Below are 13,085 nucleotides of genomic sequence, written 5' to 3'. Positions count from 1 at the left end.
AGTCGAACTCCGAAGATTTGCCGGGGTGGCATACTTAGCCAGCCATGCTTGCTTTTCCAAATCTGAGCCAACTGCAAGAGCTGAGCTCTGGAGGTTTGTCGGGGTGGCATACTTAGCTAGCCACGTCTGCTTCTCAAGATCTGTTCCCGAAGTCCCTCCTGGTGTTCCGGAAGTCCCTGCTGTTGCAGCCTGGTTCGAGAGTGCCCAGTTACTGCAGTCTGGCACGTATGTGCACGTGTATCCGTGAGGGATCTCCTTAGGCGCCTCATGCGAGAATTGGTAGTCACTAGGGTCACCACCGATCTTGTAGACGACGTATGCCGATGAACTCGGCACTTACGGTGCTGCCAACGCGAACGGCAGCGGTGGACGGGACTGGAGTGGCATCTCTCCTTGGTGAGTCCCCAGAACTGGTCCTGACGGAGAATACTGATGGCTCATGATTTCCTGGATCACGCGAAGAGCGACACGCTCCCAAGTGTTCACCAGGCTCTCAGAATGGCGGTGTAGCGAATGAGCTACCATGAAGTTAATCTCTCGACGCGAGAGACCTGGTGCGTTCTTCGACGGGGCGGACAGGTCCACTCCATCGAGCGCGCCTTCGAGTGAGAACCCTTTCCACCCGATGCCATGTGAGCGGGTTACGTGAAAAGAGCCGATGAGATCGGCTTCGAGGATTGCTTTGACCTCGTCATGCTTCTTCTTGAGCTCCTCGGTCAGATCCTCGTACTTGACTGGAGTGCCTTCCGCCATCTCAGATGTAGATGGCGATGCGGTTCATGTCGAAGATGGTCCCACCGGGCGTGCCAGAATGTGTTGCGGTCGAGAACCCACCGGCGAGCAGCGACGGGCAACACCGTAGAGCCGGGAGGCTCCCGGGACTGCTGGCTGGCCCTGGTCCCTCCGAGCGACGGCCCGCAAAGACTCGGCACGCACGTCCGATGCTGATGCAAGGGCGTGCCACACCTGACCGGTCGATAGGTGTTGGATGTGCCTCGCTTAGTTTCCTGCATGGCATACACGTAAACATTAAATACGAGCCTCGATCGGCTCTCGGGTTGTCCTGTGAATCGGCTCAAGGAGCCGATCCACCCATGATGCGTACGAGGTGTACGATCGGATGGTGGTCCCGCTTGATCAAGATAAAGCTAAAACGACCTACTACGATTTAGGGTTTTCACCGCATAATCGGAACATCCTACTCGTGATTGAGCCTGGCGGCCACGCACGGTGATCGCAAACCGACCCTAGACAAGGCCTAAAAACCAACACGAAGTTGATCCTCGGAACATCCTGTCTAGGGCTAGCAAACTACACCCTACGCGCCACTGGGATCCTTCAACCCGTTTGTAAGGCCTAACCATGCAGATATTAAACTAATCCTTGAAGAACAAGGAGCAATCATAACGGATCGGATCTACTAAATAATGATCAAGCGGGGTGCCGCCCTTACACCTAAGATAGGTGTAAGGACGGCTAGACGTCTAAGGGTTGCACGACAACAGCATATGATACGATGAACAATGCTAACCCTAACACGTCTATGATAACTACGTTGCTCGCCATCAAAAAAGCTTCAGTACGAGCAACGCATGAACAACGAATAAACGTGTACTGCCTAGATCGCAAGATGCGATCTAGGCAGCATGATGCTTACCCGGAAGAAACCCTCGAGACAAGGGAGTTGGCGATGCGCCTAGATTGGTTTGTGGTGAACGTGATTGTTGTTTATTTCATAAACCCTAGATACATATTTATAGTCCGTAGACTTTCTAACGTGGGAATAATCCCAACCGGGCACGAGCCCAAACTCTACCTAACCGAGCACGTATCCTACTATGGTACAGATACACGGGCAAACTAGCCCAAACTTTGTATACAAGGCCGATTCATGTATTTCTTCCATGTATATTCTTCAAGCCCATCTTCCATCGCGGCCCACCTCTGATCCGGTCAAATTCTGGTGATAACACATGCCCCCCTGGTTTTGGAAATGACAATTTCCAAAATCATTATGCTTTTCCTTCGTCGGGTCATGTCGTGGCAGAGCAGAACCGCTGCAGAGTCTTTCATCATGTCGCCTCGCCTCCTCAGCTTCTCTGCATGAATCGACAGATTCGGCATCATGTCCTCGAGAACCGTCATGGCATTAAATCTCCACTATACCCTCTTTTATTTAATCGCATCGAGTAATTTGCTTCTTCATCCTCTCCCTCAGTATCAGAGACCGAAAAGCCTGATGCGTGTAGTTGACACGTCCGTTGGGAACCCCAAGAGGAAGGTGTGATGCGCACAGCGGCAAGTTTCCCTCAGTAAGAAACCAAGGTTTAATCGAACCAGTAGGAGTCAAGAAGCACGTTGAAGGTTGATGGCGGCGGGATGTAGTGCGGCGCAACACCGGAGATTTCGGCGCCAACGTGGAACCTGCACAACACAACCAAAGTACTTTGCCCCAACGAAACGGTGAGGTTGTCAATCTCACCGGCTTGCTGTAACAAAGGGTTAACCGTATTGTGTGGAAGATGATTGTTTGCGAGAGAAAACAGTAAAAACAAGTATTGCAGCAGATTTGTATTTCAGTATTAAAAGAATGGACCGGGGTCCACAGTTCACTAGAGGTGTCTCTCCCATAAGATAAAAGCATGTTGGGTGAACAAATTACAGTCGGGCAATTGACAAATAGAGAGGGCATAACAATGCACATACATGGCATGATAAGTATAGTGAGATTTAATTGGGCATTACGACAAAGTACATAGACCGCCATCCAAGCTGCATCTATGCCTAAAAAGTCCACCTTCGAGGTTATCGTCCGAACCCCTTCCGGTATTAAGTTGCAAAGCAACGGACAATTGCATTAAGTATGGTGCGTAATGTAATCAACAACTACATCCTCGGACATAGCGCCAATGTTTTATCCCTAGTGGCAACAACACAACACAACCTTAGAACTTTCCGTCACTTGTCCCGAGTGTCAATGCGGGCATGAACCCACTATCGAGCATAAATACTCCCTCTTGGAGTTAAAAGCAAAAACTTGGCCAGAGCCTCTACTAGTAACGGAGAGCATGCAAGATCATAAACAACACATATGTAATAACTTGATAATTAACATAACATGGTATTCTCTATCCATCGGATCCCGACAAACACAACATAGAGTATTACAGATAGATGATCTTGATCATGTTAGGCAGCTCACAAGATCCAACCATGAAGCACAATGAGGAGAAGACAACCATCTAGCTACTGCTATGGACCCATAGTCCAGGGGTGAACTACTCACTCATCACTCCGGAGGCGACCATGGCGGTGTAGAGTCCTCCGGGAGATGAATCCCCTCTCCGGCGAGGTGCCGGAGGAGATCTCCGAATCCCCCGAGATGGGATCGGCGGCGGCGGCGTCTCAGTAAGGTTTTCCGTATCGTGGTTTTTCGCATCAGGGGTTTCGCGACGGAGGCTTTAAGTAGGCGGAAGGGAAGAGTCGGGGGCTGACGAGGGGCCCACACCACAGGGCGGCGCGGGCCCTCCTTGGCCGCGCGGCCCTATGGTCCGGCCACCTCGTGGCCCCACTTCGTATGCTCTTCGGTCTTCCGGAAGGTTCGTGGCAAAATAGGACCCCGGGTCTTCGTTTCGTCCAATTCCGAGAATATTTTGTTACTAGGATTTCTGAAACCAAAAACAGCAGAAAACAGAAGCGGCACTTCGGCATCTTGTTAATAGGTTAGTTCCGGAAAATGCACGAATATGACATAAAGTGTGCATAAAACATGTAGGTATCATCAATAATATGGCATAGAACATAAGAAATTATCGATACGTCGGAGACGTATCAAGCATCCCCAAGCTTAGTTCTGCTCGTCCCGAGCAGGTAAAACGATAACAAAGATAATTTCTGAAGTGATATGCCATCATAACCTTGATCATACTATTTGTAAACATATGTAGTGAATGCAGCGATCAAAACAATGGTAATGACATGAGTAAACAAGTGAATCATAAAGCAAAGACTTTTCATGAATAGTACTTCAAGACAAGTATTAATAAGTCTTGCATAAGAGTTAACTCATAAAGCAATAAATCAAAGTAAAGGCATTGAAACAACACAAAGGAAGATTAAGTTTCAGCGGTTGCTTTCAACTTGTAACATGTATATCTCATGGATAATTGTCAACATAGAGTAATATAACAAGTACAATATGCAAATATGTAGGAATCAATGCACAGTTCACACAAGTGTTTGCTTCTTGAGGTGGAGAGAGATAGGTGAACTGACTCAACATAAAAATAAAAAGAATGGTCCTTCAAAGAGGAAAGCATCGATTGCTATATTTGTGCTAGAGCTTTTATTTTGAAAACATGAAACAATTTTGTCAACGGTAGTAATAAAGCATATGAGTTATGTAAATTATATCTTACAAGTTGCAAGCCTCATGCATAGTATACTAATAGTGCCCGCACCTTGTCCTAATTAGCTTGGACTACCGGATCTTTGCAATGCACATGTTTTAACCAAGTGTCACAATGGGGTACCTCCATGTCGCCTGTACAAAGGTCTAAGGAGAAAGCTCGCATTTTGGATTTCTCGCTTTTGATTATTCTCAACTTAGACATCCATACCGGGACAACATGGACAACAGATAATGGACTCCTCTTTAATGCATATGCATGTGGCAACAATTATTATTCTCATATGAGATTGAGGATGTATGTCCAAAACTGAAACTTCCACCATGATTCATGGCTTTAGTTAGCGGCCCAATGTTCTTCTCTAACAATATGCATGCTCCAACCATTAAGGTGGTAGATCTCTCTTACTTCGGACAAGACGGACATGCATAGCAACTCACATGATATTCAACAAAGAATAGTTGATGGCGTCCCCGAAACATGGTTATCGCACAACAAGCAACTTAATAAGAGATAAAGTGCATAAGTACATATTCAATACCACAATAGTTTTTAAGCTATTTGTCCCATGAGCTATATATTGCAAAGGTGAATGATGGAATTTTAAAGGTAGCACTCAAGCAATTTACTTTGGAATGGCGGATAAATACCATGTAGTAGGTAGGTATGGTGGACACAAATGGCATAGTGGTTGGCTCAAGTATTTTGGATGCATGAGAAGTATTCCCTCTCGATACAAGGTTTAGGCTAGCAAGGTTATTTGAAACAAACACAAGGATGAACGGTACAGCAAAACTCACATAAAAGACATATTGTAAACATTATAAGACTCCATACCGTCTTCCTTGTTGTTCAAAACTCAATACTAGATGTTATCTAGACTCTAGAGAAACCAAATATGCAAACCAAATTAGCAAGCTCTAAGTATTTCTTCATTAATGGGTGCAAAGTATATGATGCAAGAGCTTAAACATGAGCACAACAATTGCCAAGTATCAAATTATCCAAGACATTTTAGAGTTACTACATGTATCATTTTCCAATTCCAACCATATAACAATTTAACGAAGAAGAAACTTCGCCATGAATACTATGAGTAGAGCCTAAGGACATATTTGTCCATATGCTACAGCGGAGCGTGTCTCTCTCCCACAAAGTGAATGCTAGGATCCATTTTATTCAAACAAAACAAAAAACAAAAACAAACCGACGCTCCAAGCAAAGTACATAAGATGTGACGGAATAAAAATATAGTTTCGGGGAGGAACCCGATAATGTTGTCGATGAAGAAGGGGATGCCTTGGGCATCCCCAAGCTTAGACACTTGAGTCTTCTTAAAATATGCAGGGGTGAACCACCGGGGCATCCCCAAGCTTAGAGCTTTCACTCTCCTTGATCATATTGCATCATACTCCTCTCTTGATCCTTGAAAACTTCCTCCACACCAAACTCGAAACAACTCATTAGAGGGTTAGTGCATAATCAAAATTCACATGTTCAGAGGTGACACAATCATTCTTAACACTTCTGGACATTGCATAAAGCTACTGGATATTAATGGATCAAAGAAATTCATCCAACATAGCAAAAGAGGCAATGCAAAATAAAAGGCAGAATCTGTCAAAACAGAACAGTCCGTAAAGATGGATTTTATTAGGCCACCAGACTTGCTCAAACGAAAATGCTCAAATTGAATGAAAGTTGCATACATATCTGAGGATCATGCTCGTAAATTGGCTTAATTTTCTGAGCTACCTACAGGGAGCTTGACCCAGATTCGTGACAGCAAAGAAATCTGTAACTGCGCAGTAATCCAAATCTAGTACTTACTTTACTATCAAAGACTTTACTTGGCACAACAAAACATAAAACTAAGATAAGAAGAGGTTGCTACAGTAGTAAACAACTTCCAAGACACAAATATAAAACAAAAATACTGGAGTAAAAACATGGGTTGTCTCCCATAAGCGCTTTTCTTTAACACCTTTCAGCTAGGCGCAGAAAGTGTAACTCAAGTAACATCGAGAGATGAAGCATCAACATCATAATTTGTTCTAATAATAGAATCATAAGGTACCTTCATTCTCTTTCTAGGGAAGTGTTCCATACCTTTCTTGAGAGGAAATTGATATTTAATATTACCTTCCTTCATATCAATAGTAGCACCAACGGTTCGAAGAAAAGGTCTTCCCAATATAATGGGGCAAGATGCATTGCATTCAATATCCAAGACAACAAAATCAACGGGGACAAGGTTATTGTTAACCATAATATGAACATTATCAACTCTCCCCAAAGGTTTCTTTTTAGCATTATCGGTGAGATTAACATCCGGATAACAGTTTTTCAATGGTGGCAAGTCAAGCATATCATAGACTTTTTTAGGCATAACGAAATACTTGCACCAAGATCACATAAAGCATTACAATCAAAATCTTTGACTCTCATTTTAATGATGGGCTCCCAACCATCCTCTAGCTTTCTTGGAATAGAAGTTTCAAGTTTTAGTTTCTCTTCTCTAGCTTTTATGAGAGCATTTGTAATATGTTTTGTGAAAGCCAAGTTTATAGCGCTAGCATTGGGACTCTTAGCAAGTTTTTGCAAGAACTTTATAACTTCAGAGATGTGGCAATCATCAAAATCTAAATCATTACAATCTAAAGCAATGGGATTATCATCCCCAATGTTGGAAAAAATTTCAGCAGTTTTATCACAAGCAGTTTCGACGAGTTTTAGCAGTTTCAGGTAATTTTGCGCGCTTTGCTCTAGGAGTAGAAGCATTGCCAACACCAATTATTTTACCATTGATAGTAGGAGGTGCAGCAACATGTGAATTATTAGCATTGCTAGTGGTGGTAATAGTCCAAACTTTAGCTACATTTTCCTTTTTAGCTAGTTTTTCATTTTCTTCTCTATCCCACCTAGCACGCAGTTCAGCCATTAATCTTATATTCTCATTAATTCTAACTTGGATGGCATTTGCTGTAGTAACAATTTTATTTTCAATATCATCAGGTTTAGCAGCCATTTTATTAATTAAAGAAGATTGTGACGCGGACATGTATGAGATTCGGTCTTCGACATTTGCAAGTTTAGTTTGCAACCCGGAAATCTCCATATTCAAATTTTCAAGTTGATTTCCTATTTTCTTCAACAAGGTAGATTGCTCATTCATAGTTTTAGTAAACAATTTATTTTGCTCATACTTGTGATTGCATAAAGCTCTTGGTGGACCTTTCAATTTCTAACATCTTTTCCTCATTAGGTGAAACATATCTACCATAAGAATTACCATTAGCGAGGATGTGGTCTAGAATTTTGAGCAACCAATGAAGCTAACGGAACATTATTAGGATCAGCATTAGTCCTACCATTAACAAGCATAGACATAATAGCATCAATCTTATCATTCAAGGAAGAGGATTCTTCAACAGAATTTACCTTCTTACCTTGTGGAGCTCTTTCCGTGTGCCATTCAGAGTAATTAATCATCATATTATCAAGAAGCTTTGTTGCTTCACCAAGAGTGATGGACATAAAGGTACCTCCAGCAGCTGAATCCAATAAATTCCGCGAAGAAAAATTTAGTCCTGCATAGAAGGTTTGGATGATCATCCAAGTAGTCGATCCATGGGTTGGGCAATTTTTAACCGAGAGATTTCATTCTTTCCCAAGCTTGAGCAACATGTTCATTATCTAATTGTTTAAAATTCATTATGCTACTCCTCAAAGATATAATTTTAGCAGGGGGATAATATCTACCAATAAAAGCATCCTTGCATTTAGTCCATGAATCAATACTATTCTTAGGCGAGAGATAGCAACCAATCTTTAGCTCTTCCTCTTAATGAGAAAGGAAACAATTTTAATTTTATAATGTCACCATCTACATCTTTATATTTTTGCATTTCACATAGTTCAACAAAATTATTGAGATGGGCAGCAGCATCATCAGAACTAACACCAGAAAATTGCTCTCTCATGACAAGATTAAGTAAAGCAGGTTTAATTTCAAAGAATTCTGATGTAGTAGCAGGTGGAGCAATAGGTGTGCATAAGAAATCATTATTATTTGTGCTAGTGAAGTCACACAACTTAGTATTTTCAGGGTTGGCCATTTTAGCAGTAGTAAATAAAACAAACTAGATAAAGTAAATGCAAGTAAACTAATTTTTTTGTATTTTTGATATAGCAAACAAGATAGTAAATAAAGTAAAGCTAGCAACTAATTTTTTTGTGTTTTGATATAAGTGCAGCAAACAAAGTAATAAATAAAATAAAGCAAGACAAAAACAAAGTAAAGAGATTGGGAAGTGGAGACTCCCCTTGCAGCGTGTCTTGATCTCCCCGGCAACGGCGCCGAAAATTTGCTTGATGCGTGTAGTTGACACGTCCGTTGGGAACCCCAAGAGGAAGGTGTGATGCGCACAGCGGCAAGTTTCCCTCAGTAAGAAACCAAGGATTAATCGAACCAGTAGGAGTCATGAAGCACGTTGAAGGTTGATGGCGGCGGGATGTAGTGCGGCGCAACACCGGAGATTCCGGCGCCAACGTGGAACCTGCACAACACAACCAAAGTACTTTGCCCCAACGAAACGAGTGAGGTTGTCAATCTCACCGGCTTGCTGTAACAAAGGGTTAACCGTATTGTGTGGAAGATGATTGTTTGCGGAGAAAACAGTAAAAACAAGTATTGCAGCAGATTTGTATTTCAGTATTAAAAGAATGGACCGGGGTCCACGAGTTCACTAGAGGTGTCTCTCCCATAAGATAAAAGCATGTTGGGTGAACAAATTACGGTCGGGCAATTGACAAATAGAGAGGGCATAACAATGCACATACATGGCATGATAAGTATAGTGAGATTTAATTGGGCATTACGACAAAGTACATAGACCGCCATCCAACTGCATCTATGCCTAAAAAGTCCACCTTCAGGTTATCGTCCGAACCCCTTCCGGTATTAAGTTGCAAAGCAACGAGACAATTGCATTAAGTATGGTGCGTAATGTAATCAACAACTACATCCTCGGACATAGCGCCAATGTTTTATCCCTAGTGGCAACAGCACAACACAACCTTAGAACTTTCACGTCACTCGTCCCAGGTGTCAATGCGGGCATGAACCCACTATCGAGCATAAATACTCCCTCGTGGAGTTAAAAGCAAAAACTTGGCCGAGCCTCTACTAGTAACGGAGAGCATGCAAGATCATAAACAACACATATGTAATAACTTGATAATTAACATAACATGGTATTCTCTATCCATCGGATCCCGACAAACACAACATAGAGTATTACGGATAGATGATCTTGATCATGTTAGGCAGCTCACAAGATCCAACAATGAAGCACAATGAGGAGAAGACAACCATCTAGCTACTGCTATGGACCCATAGTCCAGGGGTGAACTACTCACTCATCACTCCGGAGGCGACCATGGCGGTGTAGAGTCCTCCGGGAGATGAATCCCCTCTCCGGCAGGGTGCCGGAGGAGATCTCCAGAATCCCCCGAGATGGGATCGGCGGCGGCGGCGTCTCGGTAAGGTTTTCCGTATCGTGGTTTTTCGCATCGGGGGTTTCGCGACGGAGGCTTTAAGTAGGCGGAAGGGCGAGTCGGGGGGCCGACGAGGGGCCCACACCATAGGGCGGCGCGGGCCCTCCTTGGCCGCGCCGCCCTATGGTCCGGCCACCTCGTGGCCCCACTTCGTATGCTCTTCGGTCTTCCGGAAGGTTCGTGGCAAAATAGGACCCCGGGTCTTCGTTTCGTCCAATTCCGAGAATATTTTGTTACTAGGATTTACGAAACCAAAAACAGCAGAAAACGAGAACGGCACTTCGGCATCTTGTTAATAGGTTAGTTCCGAGAAAATGCACGAATATGACATAAAGTGTGCATAAAACATGTAGGTATCATCAATAATATGGCATAGAACATAAGAAATTATCGATACGTCGGAGACGTATAGGGTTCCTCTGGGTGGGCCGGGCAGAGGCCAATGGAGGTCACTGCCACGTGAACTAGGCAAGGGTGTGCCGGCCGCTGTATTTAGGCGGGCTGGGGATCCCCGACCTGGCACGTATGGCCATAAGCCTTAGGGTGCGTTGGCTGTGGAGGATGCGCACTGACCCCCTACGTCCGTGGCGCGGGCTGGACATGCAGTTCTCGAAGGCGGAGCTGGACATCTTTGCGGCCTCCACCTCGATGACGGTTGGTAACGGAGAGTCCGCTCTCTTCTAGGAGGACCGATGGCTGGACGGCAGATCCATCAAGGAGATGGCGCCGGAGGTGTTCGCATTGGTTCCTAAACGGCGCATGAAGATGCGTACGGTGCGTCAGGCACTGGTAGACCGCACTTGGATCCCCGACATAGCTGGAGCACCTAGCGCCCTTGCACTATGGCAATATGTGCAACTATGGAGCAGGCTTAGGGAGGTCCAGCTTTCGGAGGAACATGACACGATGGTCTGGGTTTGGACGACGGATGGCCAGTGCACCTCCCATTCTTGCTATGAGGCCCTCTTTTAGGGGGGATCACCTCACCATCATGGGAGCTGAACTGGAGATCTTGGGCGCCCCCTAGGGTGAAATTCTTTATCTGGCTGGCCTGCCTCGACAGGTGTTGGATGGGTGAGAGGCTGGCGCGTCGTGGCCTGCCACATGCGCCCAAATGCCCGCTGTGTGACCAATCCGAGGAGACTATGACGCACCTACTCACTGGATGCTCATTCTCAAGGACAGTCTGGTTCGAGGTCCTCTCGTTGATCCGATCCACCTCTGGGCCTCCTTCTTCGGAGGGGGACTTCGCGGAGTGGTGGTCGCAGGTGGTGCGGACCGCTCCTTGGCAGTTGCGTAAAGGTACATCGTCGATAATCATGCTCACGGCGTGGTGGATATGGAAGCACCGGAATTCTGCGATTTTTGACAACGCACAGCCTTCGGTGCCTTCCCTGCTCAGCGACATCAAGACCGAAGCGCAACAGTGGGCAAACGCGAGAGCCCGGGGTGTCCGCCAGATCTTCCCCTAGACTAGGTCTCCTTTCTTGGGTCGAGTTGTAGTGCGGGGTGTTCGTCCTTTTGTGGACATGTACATATGACCTTCTTTCTATCTATCAATGCATAGAAACGCAAGTCTTTTGCGTTTTCGCGAAAAAACAATTTGTATGCCTTGTATTCATATTACAGAAGAATAGAAACATCATATATAACAAAGTTCAGCAAGCCATTTTAATCTGGATTTACATTTTTTTAGGAAGATCGGGAGGGGAAGTCCCTGCCTAAATTTGATTCAGGACACAGGGTTGTTGTTCTTTCTATCACTCTGTACAAGATTGTGTGCCAAATAACAATGGATTTTAGTTTATACACTACAAAATTCAAAAGTTAGATCCGTGCAGAGATGAAGATTTCAGAAGAGCTACATGATAGCTATCATATTAACACCGAGATATGAACATGTTACTTGTACTGGTGCATTATTGATTGCAGTAGCACGAGCAAGCATGGCATCAAACCTCCCATGTATTCTTCCGGCTGATGGAAAACTAACCGATGGCGTGGATATGGAGGCAGTTTTGTAAATTAACCGATAGCGTCTCTGGCGAGCATCTTTACATCAGTTCAGGAATCATCATCTATTGATGCAAGGAGTTGATCCTCGTCTATGGATAACTTCCTTTAAGCTTTAGACATTGACCTGTATCTGGTGACTACTTGCCTGTAGAGCCCATGGAACTGTTTGAGTTCTGCTGCAGTCGAACTTTCAGTTTCAGAGTCCATGAAAGGGAATCTAGAACCTGCTAAACTGAAAGATTTGTATTATGCAGCCAAAGCAAGCAAAACCAAACCTAAATTTTCAAGCTGATGAAGAGCATCACAACCACTAAGAAGATTTACTAGGGACTGGCGTGGATATGGAGGCAGTTTTGTAAATTAACCGATAGCGTCTCTGGCGAGCATCTTTACATCAGTTCAGGAATCATCATCTATTGATGCAAGGAGTTGATCCTCGTCTATGGATAACTTCCTTTAAGCTTTAGACATTGACCTGTATCTGGTGACTACTTGCCTGTAGAGCCCATGGAACTGTTTGAGTTCTGCTGCAGTCGAACTTTCAGTTTCAGAGTCCATGAAAGGGAATCTAGAACCTGCTAAACTGAAAGATTTGTATTATGCAGCCAAAGCAAGCAAAACCAAACCTAAATTTTCAAGCTGATGAAGAGCATCACAACCACTAAGAAGAAATCTAGAGATATATAATCTATAGTTTCAGAAAAAAAAAGTCATTTACAGCCACTGAGTTGAGTATATGCTAGGTACATTAATTCTTACTTCCTACGTCCCCAAATTGAGTCAAAAAGTCTACACCTTTTAAGTTTGACCAGTTATATATACTAAATAATGAAAATATTCAATACTAAATCAATATCAATAGATCCACCATAAGATATATTTTGTAGTATATTTATTCAATATTGTGATTGTTGATATTCCCTTGTATATTTGGTTAAACTTAGCAAGTATTGACTTTTTGACCAAATGTATATACCACCTATTTGGGGACAGAGGCAGTGTACATAAGAACAGAAGTACAGATATTATGTAAAGGGAAAGCTTATATGCCTGAATAAAAACTTACACTAAACCAAACAGTTTTCATATCAGCAGAAAGTG

The sequence above is a fragment of the Lolium rigidum genome, unplaced genomic scaffold, assembly GCF_022539505.1.
Source record: "Lolium rigidum isolate FL_2022 unplaced genomic scaffold, APGP_CSIRO_Lrig_0.1 contig_20309_1, whole genome shotgun sequence".
Taxonomy (NCBI): domain Eukaryota; kingdom Viridiplantae; phylum Streptophyta; class Magnoliopsida; order Poales; family Poaceae; genus Lolium; species Lolium rigidum.
This window is presented reverse-complemented; position numbering follows the sequence as displayed.